Source organism: Sceloporus undulatus, chromosome 4 (assembly GCF_019175285.1).
Source record: "Sceloporus undulatus isolate JIND9_A2432 ecotype Alabama chromosome 4, SceUnd_v1.1, whole genome shotgun sequence".
Taxonomy (NCBI): Eukaryota; Metazoa; Chordata; class Lepidosauria; order Squamata; family Phrynosomatidae; genus Sceloporus; species Sceloporus undulatus.
In genome coordinates this window covers 23232776-23251072 of record NC_056525.1, presented here as the reverse complement: position 1 = coordinate 23251072, position 18297 = coordinate 23232776, and the positions used below count along the sequence as shown (strand labels likewise).

General features: G+C 42.6%; 1 protein-coding gene across 1 annotated transcript in view; it reads right to left on the bottom strand.

The window, feature by feature from the left end:
* Positions 1-9109, bottom strand: part of BCAS1 (brain enriched myelin associated protein 1) — a 79081-nt gene extending 69972 nt beyond the window's left edge. The window contains exon 1 of the mRNA XM_042466241.1: positions 9054-9109. The gene's annotated coding sequence lies outside the window, so the exon portion shown is untranslated. The remainder of the gene's footprint in view (positions 1-9053) is intronic.
* Between the last annotated feature and the right edge of the window lie 9188 nt (positions 9110-18297).

The window sequence follows — 18297 nt, the reverse complement described above, 5'->3', positions numbered from 1 at the left end:
CTTGGGCCCAGGATACCTAAAGGACCGCCTCTCCCCATACAATCCGCCTCGCACCCTCAGAACATCTGGGCAGCAATTGCTGAAGGTGCCTGGGGCTAGGTTAGCTTCTACTTCTAGAAGGGCCTTTTCTGCAGCTGCCCCAGCCCTTTGGAACACGCTGCCCACCGAGCTCCGCTCATCTACTACCCTGGCCCAATTTAGGAAGGATCTCAAGACCTTCCTATTTAAGCAGGCATTCCCCGATTAAGATCCTGTGGGCCTCCCCTCCTCTTCCGTGGCCATGAGGACGGGCTATGGGGCTTTTATTGCTGTTTTTACTTTGTATATTGATGTTTATGTGCTTTTAACTTTGTATTTGTGTGCACTTGTTGCACTGTTGTAAGCCGCCCTGATCTTCTTGGAAGGGCGGGATAGAAATAAAGATTTTATTTATTATTTATTTACAGGGAAGGACAAGATTCTCCCTCCTTCTCCGCTTCCCCTTGCTGAATTGAGTATGAACTAGTTTTGCACTTTGAACTCAGTTTGGAGCAACTAAAGCAAGCTGAGGACAGAGGGGTAAGTGGGAGTGGGAATGAAACTAAAATATTTTAAAAGCAGCTGAAAAAGTGGGATGGCAGAGAATTAATTGGGATTGTCCCTGCCAAATTGTGGCAGTTGGAGGGTATGCTTCAATTTTTTTTTCATCCCATGTATGTTTGCATATAGAGATAACTGAGATGTACTACCTGGCTTATTATTTTTTTTTTTTTTACATAATATGCTAAACTGTAAAAATGGTTAAATGTCCATATTTGTGTTTCTGGGCATTCTGCATTCACCTCTGCCCTGTCTATTTAGACTGCTACAATACAAAATTTCTGAAACAATTACATGCATGTATTGGTCCAGATTTTTAAAAGGCATTTAATAATACTGTTAACTGGGAATGTTGTCTAACCAGTTTAAAAAGAGAAAGCAGGTTCCTGGGGTGTGTGCCAAGCATAAACCATTATAACGCTTCAGCTAATTTCTCAGTATGACAAAGAGCAAGCTCTATTTGGGGAAAGCTCTGAATGCACACACTTCTCATACCAAAGGTCCCAGACTTAGAAGTTTATCGCATGGGGGGAAAAACGTCCCCCGATGCGTTCTAACAAGGATGAGCGTGCGCGCGCACAGAGCGTGATGGGAACCCGATGGGTCCCAGAATGCTAGTTTACCACACGGCGGAACGCCACCATCGCCGCTGGGCGTTCCCATCGGGTTCCCAATGTGTTCCAGATGGCGCCATTTCTGGGAACAGTTTCAAAAGCATTCCCAGAAATGGCACCCTCTGGAATACATTGGGAACTCGATGGGAACACCTGGCGGCGACGGTGGCGTTCCGCCATGCTGTAAACTAGTGTTCTGGGACCCATTGGGTTCCCATCACGCTCCGTGTGCATGCGCGCTCATGCTCGTTAGAACGCATCGGGGGACGTTTTTTCCCCCATGCGATAAACTTCAGAATCTCTCCTGTCTCCAGTTAAAAGGGCTGTCATGTAGTAGGACTGCGAAAGCTTTGTGATCTACAGGAATGCTTTGCACATGATTGGGGCAGGCCCACATATAAAAGCATGGGCCTGCTACCCTCACGTATGTGGAGGGAGACATCTCACCTGCAAGGTTTCTCATTACTTATGGGGAATATTGTTAGGGTCAGAACTCAAAGTGAGCAGAATTAAGGCATTTTTTCCATATAAACATCTATTCACACATGCATCAACACAGAGAGAAATAAATATCATTTTTCTCTCTCTACCACTCCCTTTTTCTCTCTCACACAGATCTCATTTTCTCTCATACAACAGCACTGTGTGAATGGTTTGCTGATGAAATTTGGTTCTAGGAACCCCCATAGATAACAACTCCTATGGATATTCAAGCCCTATTATATACAATGGCATAGTAAAATGATGTCACTTATATAAAAGGGCAAAATCCAGGTTTGCTTTTTTGGAATTTAAAAAACATATTTTAAAGTTTTGGATGCTTGAATCCCTGGATATGGAGGGCTGGCTGCATATAGTTTTGCTTGTATTACACTCTGAGATCTCATGATAGAGAGTAGGATAGAAATATTTTAATAAATAAAATGATTAAATGTAATACATTTCAAAAATTACACCAATCTTATCCAACATAGAAACTTCCAAATGTCCAAATGACTTCCTAATATTGCTCTCTTACTGTACACTGAAAATGAAATCCTGAAAAAGTGTTAGGGGGGGGGGAAACTACGTTTACGAGGTTGTCTTCTAGTCAGCACCTCTTTTTTTCTCATTCCTCTGAGAAACAGAACTGCTAACTGGGAGAGAAGTAGGCAGGAAGACACACTCATGACCATAGCATGTGGTGGCTAGATGACTTTCATATGCTCTAGAAGTCATGTTACATAGCCAACTTTCCTTTCTTTTTTCCCCGCCCTTGGCCTTACTACCAATGGTGGCTGGTTGCTTCCATGTCAATGGAATAATGATTCTGCTCTGGGTGATGAACCCTACTTCCAAACTAGGTTTCTTATGTTGGCTAGCTCCTTTACAGGTCAGACCAGATTCACCACACCAGCAGTGTCGTTACTAGGAGGGTGTGGGAGATGCGGCCAGTGGGATGGTATACCTGAAGCAACTGGCATGGCTACTGGGAAAGTGAGAAAGGGTTCTGCATCTCCAGCAGCCACACTGGACCCTAAATGGGCCCTCCAGAAGCCAAACTGCCATCTGCCTCCATAGCATCAGCTGTTGGGGTCAGTGGTGTCTTTGAAGTCACTTGGAGTGGTGGAGCCTTTGGAGTTTTGTGTGGCAGCCATCATGCAGGACTCTGTGGTGTCAATGGAGAGGGGGCTTCAGAGCACTTGGAGGGCATGGTACACTAGGAGAGTGTGGTACCCATAGGATATGGTACACCCGGTGGGGTGGTACACCTCACAGGATTAAAACAGCTATTGGATAAGTGAGAAATGAGTCTTTCTTGCTTGTCCAGCAGCTGGACCAGACCCTAAATGGGCCCCACAGAGGTCACATCACTGCCCCCCTTAGTAGTAGCAGCTACTGGGGCCCTGGGGCCTTCAGAGTCCCAAGTGGCGGCAGCCACGTGGGATTCTGCAGGCTTTGGGGAGACGGTTTGGCTCAGTTAGGGCAAGGCAATTCACATGTGACATGACTGCACACAAGTGCCATAAAAGCCAACAGCCAACACTGTTGACTACCTATCTCTAATGGGAAAGCACCTCTCGCTGAAGTCATGACCTGAGAAAACTTCTGCAGTCCTGACACTGGAGTTTGTATCCAAACTATAGACTGCAGTTTCCTCATCTATGATCTATATACAGCAGTCAGGAACCAAAGCTACTTTAGCACTAGACACTCTTGTACTCTAAGCAGTCTAATATACCACAAGGAACTAGGCATTGTAGCCCAGCTCAGGAGCATCTGAACTGGATTATGAGCCCGGAACCCAGAAGTCATAAATGCCAGCCTATTATTTCAGATATGGCAAGGGGAAAGTATGTTGAACAAATGAACTATTTCAAACATGGGACTATCTGTTGCTAAATAAATATCCGGCTACATATCCAGCAGCAGGACTCAGGAATGGGTGCCACCTTTGTACCCAAGCAAGGAGAGAGAAAGGCTGAGGACAGCCTTCAGAAATGGTCCTTTAACAATTTTGCAATTATCCTGCTTGATCTTAAGAAATGTACAACACTTAAGGTTTGCTCTACTTAAATCTGAAAAGGAAATCTTTAAACAGAGGTAAAGGCAGTTTGACTGCTTCAGTGCAAAGGAAGAAGGGAAGGGACAAGAATTAGTCACACAGGATAAACAAGAGCCACCCTTGAACAACTCAAACAGGCACAAAGCTGAGCTCATGTTGTATTTTAAACCCTTACACCTTCAATTTGGCCTAGAAGGCAAATCTCCAGTTTGCTTGAGCCTTTCATTTAAATATTCTTTGAGGGTTGATTCTCCCCCTTGCACTCAGAAGGCCAACGGGCTCTTGGAACATCTAAAAAGGGAGAAACAGGTTAGGAAAGGTGACTGATGGTGATGAAAGGGGTTAAGCACTTCCTCTCCTCACACTTGAAAGTTCTTTTTAAAATTTAATTCATTCTCAGTATGAATTACAGTGGTTGAAAAGTTATTTGTTATACTTATTTCCATGTTAGAAAAACAGCTAATTGGCATAAATCTCTTTGTTAATCCCTGATAGATTAGATCCACTGACTCAATGGGATTTACCCAATAGGATCAAGGTGAGCAAAATCAAGTCATTTTCTCATATAAACATCCACCTGCACATGCATCAACACAGAGAAAAACAAACACACCATTTCTCTCTCTCTTTCTCTCTCTCTCCTCTCCCTCCCTCCCTCCCCCCCCCCACTCTCTTTTTCTCTCACACACCTATCTCATTTTCTCTTACACACCAGCACTGTGTGAATGGTTTATTTAATATGCTTTTGTCCTATTTAAATTATTCCGCTATTCATCATATGTGGAGGAGGGCACCAGACTGAGGGGACCTGGTACACAGAAAGAAAGAAAGAAAGAAAGAAAGAAAGAAAGTGAAAGCGAGAGAGTATCTTGTTCTTCTTCTCCATGACCATATAATTTTGCATCCCAAAAAATTGGTTGACTGTAACAAGAACATATACATTCTGCATCCTCATTTGATGCTTCTGGTTATTGTACAAAAGCAAAAATGTATATGCTTTACCCAGCCCCGTTCACTGTGGACAGAGTTCTTCTTTGCACAGGATTCAGCAGTGGAGTGTGCATGAGACCCCTGAAAATTCCATTGCCACTTCCTTATAAACTTTTGATAATGTAAGGATGAACCCTCTGTAGCTACATTGCAGAATTAAAACAGTTTGACAATACTTTAACTGCCATGTCTCTATCCTACAGAATCCTGGGATTTGTAGTTTAGCGAGAGATCAGAGCTTTCTGACAGACCAGGCTGAGTACCTCATAAAACTGCAAATCCCAGGATTCTGTAGGATAAGTCAGGGAAGTCAAAATAGTGTCAAACTATTTTAATTCTGCAGTGTGGTCATACCTCAGACTGGACACATGGTATTTCATGCATTTTTCTCTCTCTCAACCTTATTTCCCATTTGTAAAATGTAAACAAGGCTAACCCATCTCACAGGTTTTGGGGAGAATTAAGAGAGCAATGCACTGTTCCCAAGGAAGGAATGCCAGGAGTCACAGAAATGAGCTGGGGAATATCACCACATAAAGAGTCCTGTCTGGATGATACTGAGAGTCAGACAGACATCTTTTTTTTAGTGTCATGCTGCAAACCATCTCACTCACACATTCTAGCTTTGTTATTTGCACTATAGAACCACACAGATGCAAGCATTGGAATAAAGATGAAGTCGATGATGCAAATGCATTCAGAACCCCTTTTTTTGATATGCAGCATTTTATCCCTGGTCTATTTGGGTCTATTCACACCAGTTATTCACACTACCAATGGATCTTTTTTAAAGACTTGGGGGGGGGGCACAATATCAATTATCCTGGTCAACAGGTGAATTGAACACTCACACACACAGTCAGTTTATGAGAAACACCGTAGACAAAACTCTCAGGGCTAAACATTCATATTAAAAACATACATTATACCCTGGTGTACACTGGTAGACAGGGCAAAACGCATCTGCGAACCCCACTTCTTGGAAGATGAACTGAAGCAACTGGACCGGGCTCTACAGGCTAATGGTTATTCCAGCTCAGACATCAGAAGGGCTGCCAGGCCCAGGAAAACCCAGAGAAGTGAAGACAAGCAGCCACCAAATGGGAAGGTATTTTTACCATACATCAAAGGAGTCACACAGAATAGGCAAAGTGGTAAGGAAGCACAACCTTCAAATGGTTTACAAATCGATGAAGAAAATCCAGCAAATGCTTCGCTCAGCCAAGGACCAGAGAGAACCTCTCACAGCCATTGGCGTGTACTGCATACGATGCAGCTGCGGACAAGTCTACATAGGGACCACCAAATGCAGTGTACAAACAAGAATCAAGGAGCACGAGAGACACTGCAGACTGGACAAGCCAGAAAAATCAGCAGTAGCAGAACATGCCACAAACCATCCTGGGCATAAAATACTGTTTGAAAACACTGAAATTCTGGACCACGCCAACCACTACCATATCAGGATGCACAGGGAAGCCACTGAAATCCACAAACATCTGGATAATTTCGACCGGAAAGAAGAAACCCTTACAGTGAACAAAATTTGGCTACCAGTCCTGAGAAATAGCAAAATAAGGACTCAGCAAATGCAAATGGGAAACCACTCAGAGTCAGGGGCTTTCCCAGCAGATAATGATCACCAATTAGCAGACACTAATCCTCTTTTGTATTAGCCTCCCAGCCTGAGGTCTACCATCAGCACAGAACAAGACACATGCAAATCACTCTTGCATTCCTAGGCTCACACAATATATATATATATACACACACACACACACACTTTTTTTTCCAGGCAAGCATTCTCTGAAGATGCCAGCCGCAGATGCTAGTGAAACATCAGGAAGAAAGTCTTCTAGAATATGGCCACACAGCTTGAAAAACCCACTAAAAACTATGGATGCTGGCCATGAAAGCCTTCGACTTCACATACACTATACCAGTAATAAAAGCAATAGCATCACTTGAAGAAAAAGAAAGAAAGAAAAGAAACTGAAAACAGGAGATAAATATCAAGGAAGATAGGGGGGAATGTTAACAGAGAGAACAATTTTAAAATGCAACTTTAATGATACCACCAATAGTATCATGTAGTTTTTAATCTTACATTGTTTAATCTTGTTTTAAGGGGGGCATTATGTATATATGGATGTATTTTAACCTGTTGTACGCCGCTTTGATTGCCTGGCAAAAAGCAGGATAGAAATAAAAAAATTATTTATTATTTATCATAAAAATTAAAAAGGACTGGACAAATGAAAGGGTATTTACTCGGTGCTGAAAATTGAAGGAAATATAGGTGATAGTGTAGAGCCACCATGTCATAGTGGTTTGAGTGTTGGACTACAACTCTGGAGATCAGAGTTAGATTCCCAGCTTGGCCATGAAGTCCACTGTGGTGACCTTGGGCAAGTCACATGCTCTCAGTATCAGGCAATGGCAAACTACTTCTCAAAATCTTGCCAAGAAAACCCCATGATATGTCTGCCTTAAGGTTGCCATAAGTCAGAAATGACTTGAAGGTACATAACAATAGTAGAACATTTCACAACTGGGGCTACTACAAAAGAGTCTAATCATGAACAGCCACCTGCCACACTGGACTATTACACAGCACTTGGAACAAGGACTGAAGATACAAGAAGGGACAGACACAGACAGAAAGATATAGAAAAAGACGGTTCTTGGGAATGCTAGCCAAAAGCCATGAAAGCAACTATGTTTTGGCACTTACTAGAATAAGAGTGACCCACCTTTGATCATTATGTCTAAAGATGCTGCACATGGATGTGCTAGTCTATTAACGTGATTGTGTGCTGCATCATCCCTTTAGTGCCTCTTGCAGAATGGTTAGGATGCCTATAACTGGAAGCCATACAAAAAGCTAGAGGGAATGTATTGAGCTGCTAGTTGAAAATCTTGGTAGATGGGAAAGCAGGCACCTTATACATCAGTTGAATAAAAATAATTTATAGTTGTGGGCAGTATTATCAAGCCAAAGGAGTATTCAAGTTATTCTTGACAACTTTCTAGTAAAATCATTATTGTTTATTATATATGGAGATTCAGCAATAAAAATCATAGAAGACTCAGTGTAAGTTCAACATTTATTTTGTAATATTAACAGCTGGGAGGGAGACAAGAAGGAATTGGGGGGGGAGGGGGCTGAGAATCCTGGACTTCTCACTCTTATTGGATTTTATGATACTGCTCATAACTTGAAAAGTCAAATAAATGCTGGTCAATGCCTGCTATGCATTTTAAATGCTTTAAAAAACTTTAAAGACTCATATATGCCACTTTTGAATTGCATTCTATTAAATATTTATCTCATGAAGTCCATTAAATCAGTTCATACACAGTCCATTTTCATTTTATGTTTCATTTTATTCACACAACAACCCTGTGAAGTAGGTTAGGCTGAAGAGAACAAATAGGCTAACTGGGCTCTATTTCTGAGCAATGCTTTTAACTAAATTTTCCTCACTGTACAAGTTGACAGCACTACGAGGGAGTGTGGGCTGCAACTGCTGGGTATGTGACATTAATTTATAGATTCCTAGACTTCAGTTTCAGTTGACAGAGTGACTGTGGGCCAGTGACTAGCTCTGAGCCTAAGCAACCTTGCAGGGTTGTTGTTGAGAAGAAATAATCTGCTTTCATTAAAAAGTACCCTGAGCTGATCATTGCCTCTTGGATCCTTGTTCCTTTGCAAGTAGGGTTGCCATAATTCTGTACTATAAACTGGGACAAAATGTAGGACAAAATTTAGACCAAAATATAGAACAATTGTAGGATAAAATTTAGCCCAAAATGTAGGACATTTAAGGTCCTACATTTTTCTTAAATGTCCTACATTTTGGTCTAAATTTTATCCTTCGATTGTCCTATATTTTGGTCTAAATTTTGTCCTACATTTTGACCCGGTTTATAGTACAGAATTATGGCAACCCTATAAGGAATATCCTTGCTATCCTTTGCATTTTGTGCAGCTGCACTGACACCCCTAATTATCCTTACATTTGTTGACACAGATATAGAAAAGCAGCAGCAACAACAATTCAGCTCTTAGGCTAAAGGCTTCAGTAAGAGGAAATAATAGCCATGCTAGCCACGTTGGCAAGCAAACAAAACCACACTGTTCTGCAACTTGAGAAGCTGGCAAAATCTCAGCCTCCAAAGCTTTCTAACTGGCTCGTGGCAGGGATCTTGGAAGTGGAAAACACACACCTATTAGAAGCAGCCTGGGATAAGTGCTCTAATCAGGTAGAGATGCTAATACAAAATGCAAATAATAATTAAAAAAAGAGTAGAGGATAGCTTACTTTATGCTTCCTTTACAGATGAGATCTTGGCACAGCTGAACTCTCCTGGAGCTGTTCAGCTACAGGTGCCACTACCTGCAAAAGTCTTCCCCAGTGGCCAGGTGTCTTGCTTTGCCTCAAGCAATCTTCAGTCTGAAGCTGTATAAACATCAGGTAGAAGCATATGGAGAGGGTGGAGTCCTTGATACTAAACAGCCCTGTTCAGCTATTTTTCTTCCCTGGCCTCCAGGGCCACCCAAACCTGTTCAGTTAGAAGTATGTCTCCTGCAGCAGATGCCTACTGACTGTACAAGATAATATGTTTTTTAAAATGATTAGACTGTGCAGTCAGGCATGTACTCCTTGTACCTTGACTTGAAAACTAACATTACCATCCAAAGTGTCTTTACACACAGAAGTAAGTCACACAGAGTTTGCGGGGACGCTCCCAGGAGAGTGAGGATAGGGCTGCAGCCTCAAGTAGGCCATGTTTAAATGGGAGGAAAAGTAGTTATTCTGTTTGTTGCAGTTGTTGTTTTTCCAAGGCTTAGGAGTCAGTGGGAATTTCTATGAGATTGATTTTAAAAAATGGATGGAATCATAGCATCACTGTTGAGGAATGAGAAGACATTTGCTTTCTGTCTGTTGGAGAAAGATATACCCCTGTCTTCTGACTATATATATTTAGGCTCTGATGCTTGGTAGGCAGTTACTGAGGCTGGAATTCTCTTGATGACCTATACTGGAAAAAGCCAGTGTGTTGTTTGTCCTTCCTGAACAATTCAAGAGCAGTCCTGCCATTAGTAAGAATGTGGCGAATCCCTCAAGCAGTATGTGTTGGAGGGCAGCAGTGATGTTTCCTGGTGTAGGCTTTCTGTCAGCTTTCTTCACTGTGCAGCTCTCACATCCATACATGTTAATGGAGTTACAATGGCATGGACAATTTTGATTTTGGTGTTCAGTTGTATATCTTTACCATTTAGGGCAGAGGTCAATGGTTCTCTCTAACATTTTAAATCTCTAAGATCCTAAAATATGGTATCAGTCACACATGTAAATTCACTCATTTGCTGAAAGGCAGTAGCAAATTCATTTCTTTCAAAACAACTTTGTAGAATAGTTATTGCAAATATTGCCTCATACCTTTGCTTCTACAAAGGACAGAAAGAGAAGGCATATCTACTCAACACAATTATGACCCTAAATTACTTCAATTGCTCTGGAAGCAGCTTTCATGTGAAAAGTGGTGTTAAAATCTGTTAAGCAAATAAAAAGATCTGTTTCCTCAATGCCAGACTCCAAATTTGATCCTTGAAGCATGGGCTTCAATCCATTTCAACATAATACCAACTGTGTCAATATTCCTATCTCAATGTATTCAAAGAGATAAGTCAAATTTGAAAGTGATTTCAAAGAATCCAGAGTATCTGAATTAAAAGAAACTGGACTAAACGAAAACAGCTCTAAATAAATGAAGGGACTTGTGCTTTTTATGTATAGCACTTTCATTTATTTATCAAAGACTCTTTCCCACAAAGATCTTATATTTGTTTTTAAGATAAAGTTTTAGCTTGAAAGAGAGTTGACAGCTGTGTAAGATTTGGGGCTCTTGTTTCATCTTGGGATAAATGCAAAGCATGGTAAAATTACTTTTGGTACTACAATTCCCAGAATTCCCTAACCACTGAGGCTACTACCAAATGACAATCAAAGGAATGCCACCATTCTTGATGAGTGACAAGTGACAAAATTCTCTGAATAAGTGACAACCACACCAGTTTTGCTTCTTCTCTCAAAGGAATTCACAGTTTCATAGAGGAATACAGTAACCTCTGAATGACCCATAGTGATCAAAGAACGCATGTAAATTGAAATAACCCATAATTACTTGTTTGGGTAAATGAAACTTGTTCTCTCAAGATTGTCAGCTTGAGATAGCAACTTCTAAATATTGATGGTGCTTTTACAGTACCCGGGTCAAAGGTTTAACATGCTGGAGCATGTTACCATTAGTTTATCAATGGAATGCCTAATGGAACTCGATTGTTCACTATTCCCCAGTGATAATATTAGTGCCAATTTTGTTACTGTTGAACCAATTCAAAAGGCCATTCAGAAAATCTTTATCTGAATGAGGTTTCGGGTTCCATGCTGAGTGTTCTGCTTTGTTTGTTCTGGGCTTCTTTATTTTAATTCACCCCCCTCCCCTCCACCAATGGATCATTAATGTTTATTATATTTATTCATCACCTTTCCCCCCAAAGATCCCAAGGACCTTTTACTTTTTGCTGTTTTACCCTCACAACTAGCATGTGTGGCATGATACTTTTAGAGTTGTGACTCCTCCAAGACGAACCAGTCTCTCCAACGTTTCATGAATGAAAACCAGGACAAGTAGCCAAGCAACATTAGAGTGTAATCAAGATGGCAAAAGTTATGAATGAGGAAGAAAAGGTAAGCTAACTGCTTTATCACACTAGCGGGCAAACAGGATTTAAACGAGAGTTAAACTAGAGAAAACCAGGAAATGCCTGAAGTTTATAACACGACGTTTCCTGGTTTTCTCTAGTTTAACTCTCATTTAAATCCCGTTTGCCTGCTAATGTGATAAAGCAGTAAGAGAGGCTGTCACAGATTTATTTTGCCTGATTCTACTGGGAAGGGGAAGACTCCACTCCCTACTTTCCTCTCCCTGCTGAGTTCAATTCAAAGAAGGGATCTTGCTCCAAAGATGGTCAGATCTGAAAAAGATGGTGTGTACTTCTTTGGAGGATTTTAAACAGAGGCTGGATGGCCATCTGTCAGGGGTGCTTTGATTGTATATTCCTGCATGGCAGGGGGTTAGACTCGATGGCCCTTGAAGTCTTTTCCAACTCTATGATTCTATGAATATTATGTGTGTGCATCAGTCACTCACCATTAGAATGATGCCTACTTTTCCTTTCTAGCTCTAGAAGCCAGACGACTAATTAGAGCACCCATTCCAACATTTCACAGGTGAAAGCCGGGACACATATAGGGCCTGAACAGACAGGCCAAAATAAAACCGCTTCGGGTCACTTTGGAGGTATGCTGTTTAAATGTTGCATGCGGAAGCCTCGGCAAAGCCACTCTCCAGTCCTAAGGACTAGAGTGCAGCTTTGGCACAGCTTCTGGCCTCTTAAGATGTGTGTATCATTTCAATAGCATACTTCCAAAGCAGCTTTATTTTGGTCTGTCTGTTCGTGCCCATAGTCAAGCAACATCAGAGTGTGGCCAAGATCTCAAAAGTTATTAATGCAGACAAACACAGAATCTAGGAGATGCTGCAGCAGTTTGTATTTGTCTGAGTCTACCTGGCAGGGCAAGACTCTGCTCCCTTCTCTCTCTCTCTCTCTCCCCCCCCCCCCCATCTTAAGGACCTTGAAGCAGTGGTACATGCACTGGTAGCCTCTCATTTAGATTTCTGTAATGCGCTCTACTTGGGGCTACCCTTGTACCAAGTTCGAAAGCTTCAACTGATTCAAAATGCAACAGCCAGATTGGTCACTGGTACATCTAGGTTCGACCATATAACACCAGTCTTAAAATCTCTTCACTGGCTACCAATCAGCTTCCGGGCGCAATACAAGCTCTTGGTTATTACCTTTAAAGCCCTACATGGCTCAGGCCCGAGTTACTTGCGCAAATGCCTCTCCCTACATAATCCACCCCGCACACTTAGAACATCTGGGAAGAATTTGTTGGAATATTCTAACACTCGATTAACCACAACTTCCCATAGAACATTTACTGCTGCAGCCCCTAAATTGTGGAATAGTCAACCGGAAGAGATCCGCCTTATTACCACTTTAAATGCTTTTTAAGAAGGCACTTAAGATGGATCTCTTCTGGCCGGTTTATCCACTGGATTTGGTATAAAAGACAACTGTTAAGGCTCCACATTGATTATGATTGTGTTAACTATTAGATGATGGATATTTTAAGGAACTAATACGCATGTGTAATTCAGTGTTAGTATTTTTAGATAGCTTTTCTTAACGGTATTGTATAATTTTATTGATGTAATCTCACTTCAATTCTTGGGAGAAGCGGGAAATATAAATAATAATAATAATAATAATAATAATAATAATAATAATTGGGTAAATTAACCCTGGTCTCCAGAGTTGTAACCTAACACTCAAAACCACTACACCAGGTTGGGTCTTCCACATTTGCCCACCCCTAATATGGGTCCCCCTTCCCAATAGGTTCACAAGTCCCCATCTCAATAGACTCTCTGTGTGTGTTGCTTGCGTATAAGAAACATTATATAATATAATATAATATAAAATTTTATTTATATGCCGCCCTTCCTACGATCAGGGCGGCTCACAGCAGGTGAGCCATTCTTGGCTCATGGCTGCTACCCAAGATGCAATGTCATTGCAGGAAAAAACAACAACATGATTTTCTGGCACTTGTTTCCACACACCTGATTTTATGAACTGTATCCTCAGTCTGATAGTAGCTCATAGATGGCAAGAGACTGGGGCAAAATAATGACCTATCACTGCATTGTGAGCAGGATGTCCTTATTCAGGCTTGGCCCTTCAGTATTTGCTCTGGAGGATATTCACTTTCTTTTATTTGCTGGCAGGTTGTTTCTCCACCTCCTTTGGTAATACTTATCCAGACATTTCAGTTTGCTCATGTCACTTGATTTGGCCTGATCTTTGCCTGACTCATGCATTTCATGAACTGAAATACTGCTTTGCTTTCTTCTGGCTTACAGATAACATCAGTATGCAAAAATAAAGTTCCAAAAAGCATAATTTATTTGGGTTTTTTAAAGAAAAAAAATAGTAGGAGGAACAAAACTACTTCCAAGTTTTCCAGTCAGAGAAAGATGCTGGATACTGCTTAGCACAAGCACAGTGTAGGAGAAGAAGGTCTATGTACAAAGTTTGTGTATGTGTGTGTGTGTGCATGCACTCATGGGGGTTTGTTTTGTGTGAACAACACCTGCCTTATCAAAACTGGTCCACTCACAAACTGCTTGTTTAAAAAGCAAGTCATGAACTGATATACTTGATTAGAGGTGCTACTTATGAAAAACTAAAATAAAAAGAAGGACCCATAAGCTAGAAGGGGCTGCAGCAATTTACTTTTACATGAAGCCTACTGGTGAGGTACTAGAGCTTTCTGGCTGAGAGTTCTAAATATCCCACCCTAAACTGCAAAGCCTAGGATTCTATAAGATGGAAACATGGCGGTTAAAATGGAAATATGGTGCTGTAATTGTGCAGTGTGGAAAGGCCCAAGTCTAGCTTGATTATCATCCCAGGGTAATCTAACTCCCCACTGCTTGGTATGTAACACAGAACTAAACTGAGGTCCTATACAGACTGGCCTGAAAGGTCGGCCTGTGGGCAGAGTTGGGGTGTTGTGTCCAGATGACACATGCCCTGACTCCACCCCCCAGGGTGCCATGATGCCACGCACCACTCCACATTGCACGCAGCATCATGGCGTTCCTCCAGCGCTGCATCCAAATGACACAGCGTCAAAGGAGCAACATATAGCTGTGCTGTCACAGCTATGGCACCCTTTTGAGGGCACCCTTATGAGGGCCCCTTCTTTTTGTGCCCTCAAAAGGCACTCAGTTGGGGCCTCGACTGGGGCCACGATGTGAGGTTGCGGCAGCCTCGATCCGGTGCAAAAAGGGGCGACTGCAGGCTGCCCCTTTGGGGCGATCTGTAGTGCCTCTTATTCAGCAAGATCATTTTTAATATAATATAAAGCCCTAAATAGCTTGGGCCCAGGGTACTTGAAGGACCGCCTCTCCCCATATACTGTTTGTAAATTGTACATTGTGTAGTACTCTGTTGTAACCCGCTTTGATCTCCCAGGAAAAGCGGGCTATAAATAAACAGTTTATTATTAGTTTATTATTAAATGTTTTTCTTAGATTCAGCTTCTCAAAACAGTATGAATTTAAAGTGGCTTTGATCATCTAAATCCCCAAAAGGTATGTGAGTGAAAGGAAACAACACAGTGAAACAACAATTAGTAAAACTTTTAAATGTTGTAGATGTTAGTCAGTGTTTACTTAATAAACCTTCTGTTTGCATCCTTTTTATGTATTATTTACATGTCCCATTTAGCGAGGACTTGTTAACCTTGGATTAGCTAAACTGAAATCATGGGCAGTGTCATTGTTGCATATGTGAATCCAGGAAAACCACAATCATTTCTCAATCTTTGCTCATATAAAGTATTGGGCTATGTAACAATGAGAACCACAGATATCCTTATTTATTTGTTTTATTGCTTCTTAGGCTCTCTGGGAAACATTCAATCAGTTACTTTATTTATATAAAACTCAAGGCTGCTTAGATGTTTTTTAAAAAGCAATAACTCAAAAATAGACATTAAACAGAGCACAAGATCTTTTTTTAAAAAAGGTTTTCAAAACAGATAAAAACATCAACAAGGTAACAGATATGCCTGAAAAATGTGAAAAGCAAAAGTAAAACAGCTCAAAACAACTTCAGATCTTAAAATATAAAATACAAAATGTAACTGGGAAATACAATAGTCAGTAAGATAACATGATTGAGAGAAGAAAGGGCTTTCTGATTAATTTGGAAAGGTTCGAAAAGTTATAATTTTTTTGGGACCATAGCACTGAGAATCATGTAGCTAGTGGCTATACTGACGGAGGGATTCTGAGTTATGTACATTTGATGGGAATGCATGTGAGGCCAAAAAGGCACCATTGTAGACATACTGTGTGATAGTGGTAGCAACTGAGTTGTGCAGACAGGATGTTCCTCTGTGCCTTGTCTTTGCAAGTTGCAATCACACATTGCATCTTGAAGTTCTGTCTTGTGCATTGTGGTTGTGCATCCTATATTGTGCAATGTGTAAGAAAACAAAAATATTGAGCACAGATCATTTACATAATTTTAAAGTAGGCGATGAAGACATTGAAATAGTTCAACGTTTTTCATATCTTGTTCAAGTCATTAATCAGAATGCAGACTGATGCAAGAAATCAGGAGAAGACTAAGGAGATTATCGCACTGGGTTCTGAGAACGTTCTGATCACGTGATGAGAACGGAACGCATTTGAGTATACCGCACGTATGTGTTCCAATCGGGTTCTCAGAACGCTTAAATGTGTTCCAAATGTGTTCCAGGAGGGAACGGATTTGAATGTGTTCTGAATGTGTTCCCAGAGAGCTGAAACGTGATGAAAACGTTCCAAGAGAAGTGTGTGCGGTATTCTTATCCGTTCTCAAATCCGTTCCCTCATTCCTCCGTCTTCTGATTGGCTGAAAGAATGACAGGCAGGGAGGGAGGCAGGCAGGCGAGCGACTGCAGTGAGGGAAGGTGTGTGTGTGTGAGGGGGGAAAGAAGGAGGGAGGGAAGGGAGGAAAAAGGGAGGAAAGGTGGGACAAGGAAGAGAAGAGGAAAGCAGGGAAAGAGAGGGAAAGAAGAGACCAGAGCAGAGAGCAAGAGGGAGAGGGTCTGGCTGCTTCTCCGGGGGTCTCTAGTGTCATGTCCAGTGGGGCTCCTGTGCTGTCACAATGCAGGAGGCAGGGATGCCCAGGACCTTCTCCTCCTTCCCTCCAGGAGGGAACCCACAAAAGCTCCTCTGTTTGGAGCACCACACAAAAGCAAGCAAAAAACTCCCAGAATTCCATAGCAAAGAGCCAGACAAGAGTTAAAGCGGGGAGGGAAGCTCACAACCTGAAGGCACACATTACATGCACACACACAGGAGCAAAAGGGTGTCAAGCTGCCAAAAAGGGGAAATGGGATGACAGCAGAGGACTCTTCTTTTCTAACCGGTTTAAAGAGCTGCTATGGCTGCCGGGGCTCTGCCCTTGGCCCAGTCCCCTCCCTGGCAACTTGCTTTCCTTCGGCTTGAAGGGACCTCCATGGAGCTCCTCCTTCCCTCAAGGAAGAGGGGACCAGGGCAGAGAGCAAGAGGGAGAGGGTCTGGCTGCTTCTGCGGGGGGCCTCTGGTGTCATGTCCAGCAGGGCTCCTGTGCTTGCAGCCTGCAGGAGGCAGGGATGGCAGGGATGCCCAGGACCTTCTCCTCCTTCTCTCCAGGAGGGAACCCACAAAAGCTCCTCTGTTTGGAGCACCACAGAAAAGCAAGCAAAAAACTCCCAGAATTCCATAGCAAAGAGCCAGACAAGAGTTAAAGCGGGGAGGGAATCTCACAACCTGAAGGCACACATTACATGCACACACACAGGAGCAAAAGGGTGTCAAGCTGCCAAAAAGGGGAAATGGGATGACAGCAGAGGACTCTTCTTTTCTAACCGGTTTAAAGAGCTGCTATGGCTGCCGAGGCTCTGCCCTTGGTCCAGTCCCCTCCCTTTCCCTCCGCTTGAAGGGACCTCTGTGGAGCTCCCTTAATGCCCAGGCTGCCAAGGAGGGGACTCTGCCCTTGGCCCATCAAGTTACATAGGTTTTATCCTATTTTCTTCAAACATATGCCAGCATATGAAGCCCCAGCGTTTTATAGGGGCTTGCCTTCTTTCCCTCCCAAGAGAATCTTCGGAGGGAAGACTTCGCAGTGAGGCTGAGAAGCACTCTCCCGGCCAGAGTCCCTAGGCTTACTGAAATCCCCCACCTCCCTTCCCCATAGAAATCAATCCAAAAACTGAGTTTAAAAGGAGCAGAGGAGAGCCCTTTGGGTCTGCATCTGAGAGAGATTTTAAACTCCGTTTTTGGATTCTTTCCTATGGGGAAAGAGGGGAGAGAGAGAGATGGCAGGACATCCCCATAGCCAAGCATCCTCTGCTCCCCCCAGATGAAGACCCATAGGGCTCACTGCTCTTTAAGCTCCGTTTTTGGATTCTTTCCTATGGGGAAAGAGGGGAGAGGGAGAGATGGCAGGACAACCCCATAGCCAAGCATCCTCTGCTCCCCCCAGATGAAGACCCATAGGGCTCACTGCTCTTTAAGCTCCGTTTTTGGATTGATTCCTATGGGGAAAGAGGGGAGAGGGAGAGATGGCAGGACAACCCCATAGCCAAGCATCCTCTGCTCCCCCCAGATGAAGACCCATAGGGCTCACTGCTCTTTTAAAACTCCGTTTTTGGGTTGATTCCTATGGGGAAGGGAGGTGAGGGATTTCAGTAAGCCGAGGGACTCAGGAGAGGCGAGCTCCATGGCCCAAGCCTCCCTTTTCCCTCTTTCCTGGGGGCAGCGCCTCTCCCGAGCCGTCCAACCACTGAGTGGCGACGTCATCAGAAGACAGCCCACAAAACTTAATACAGC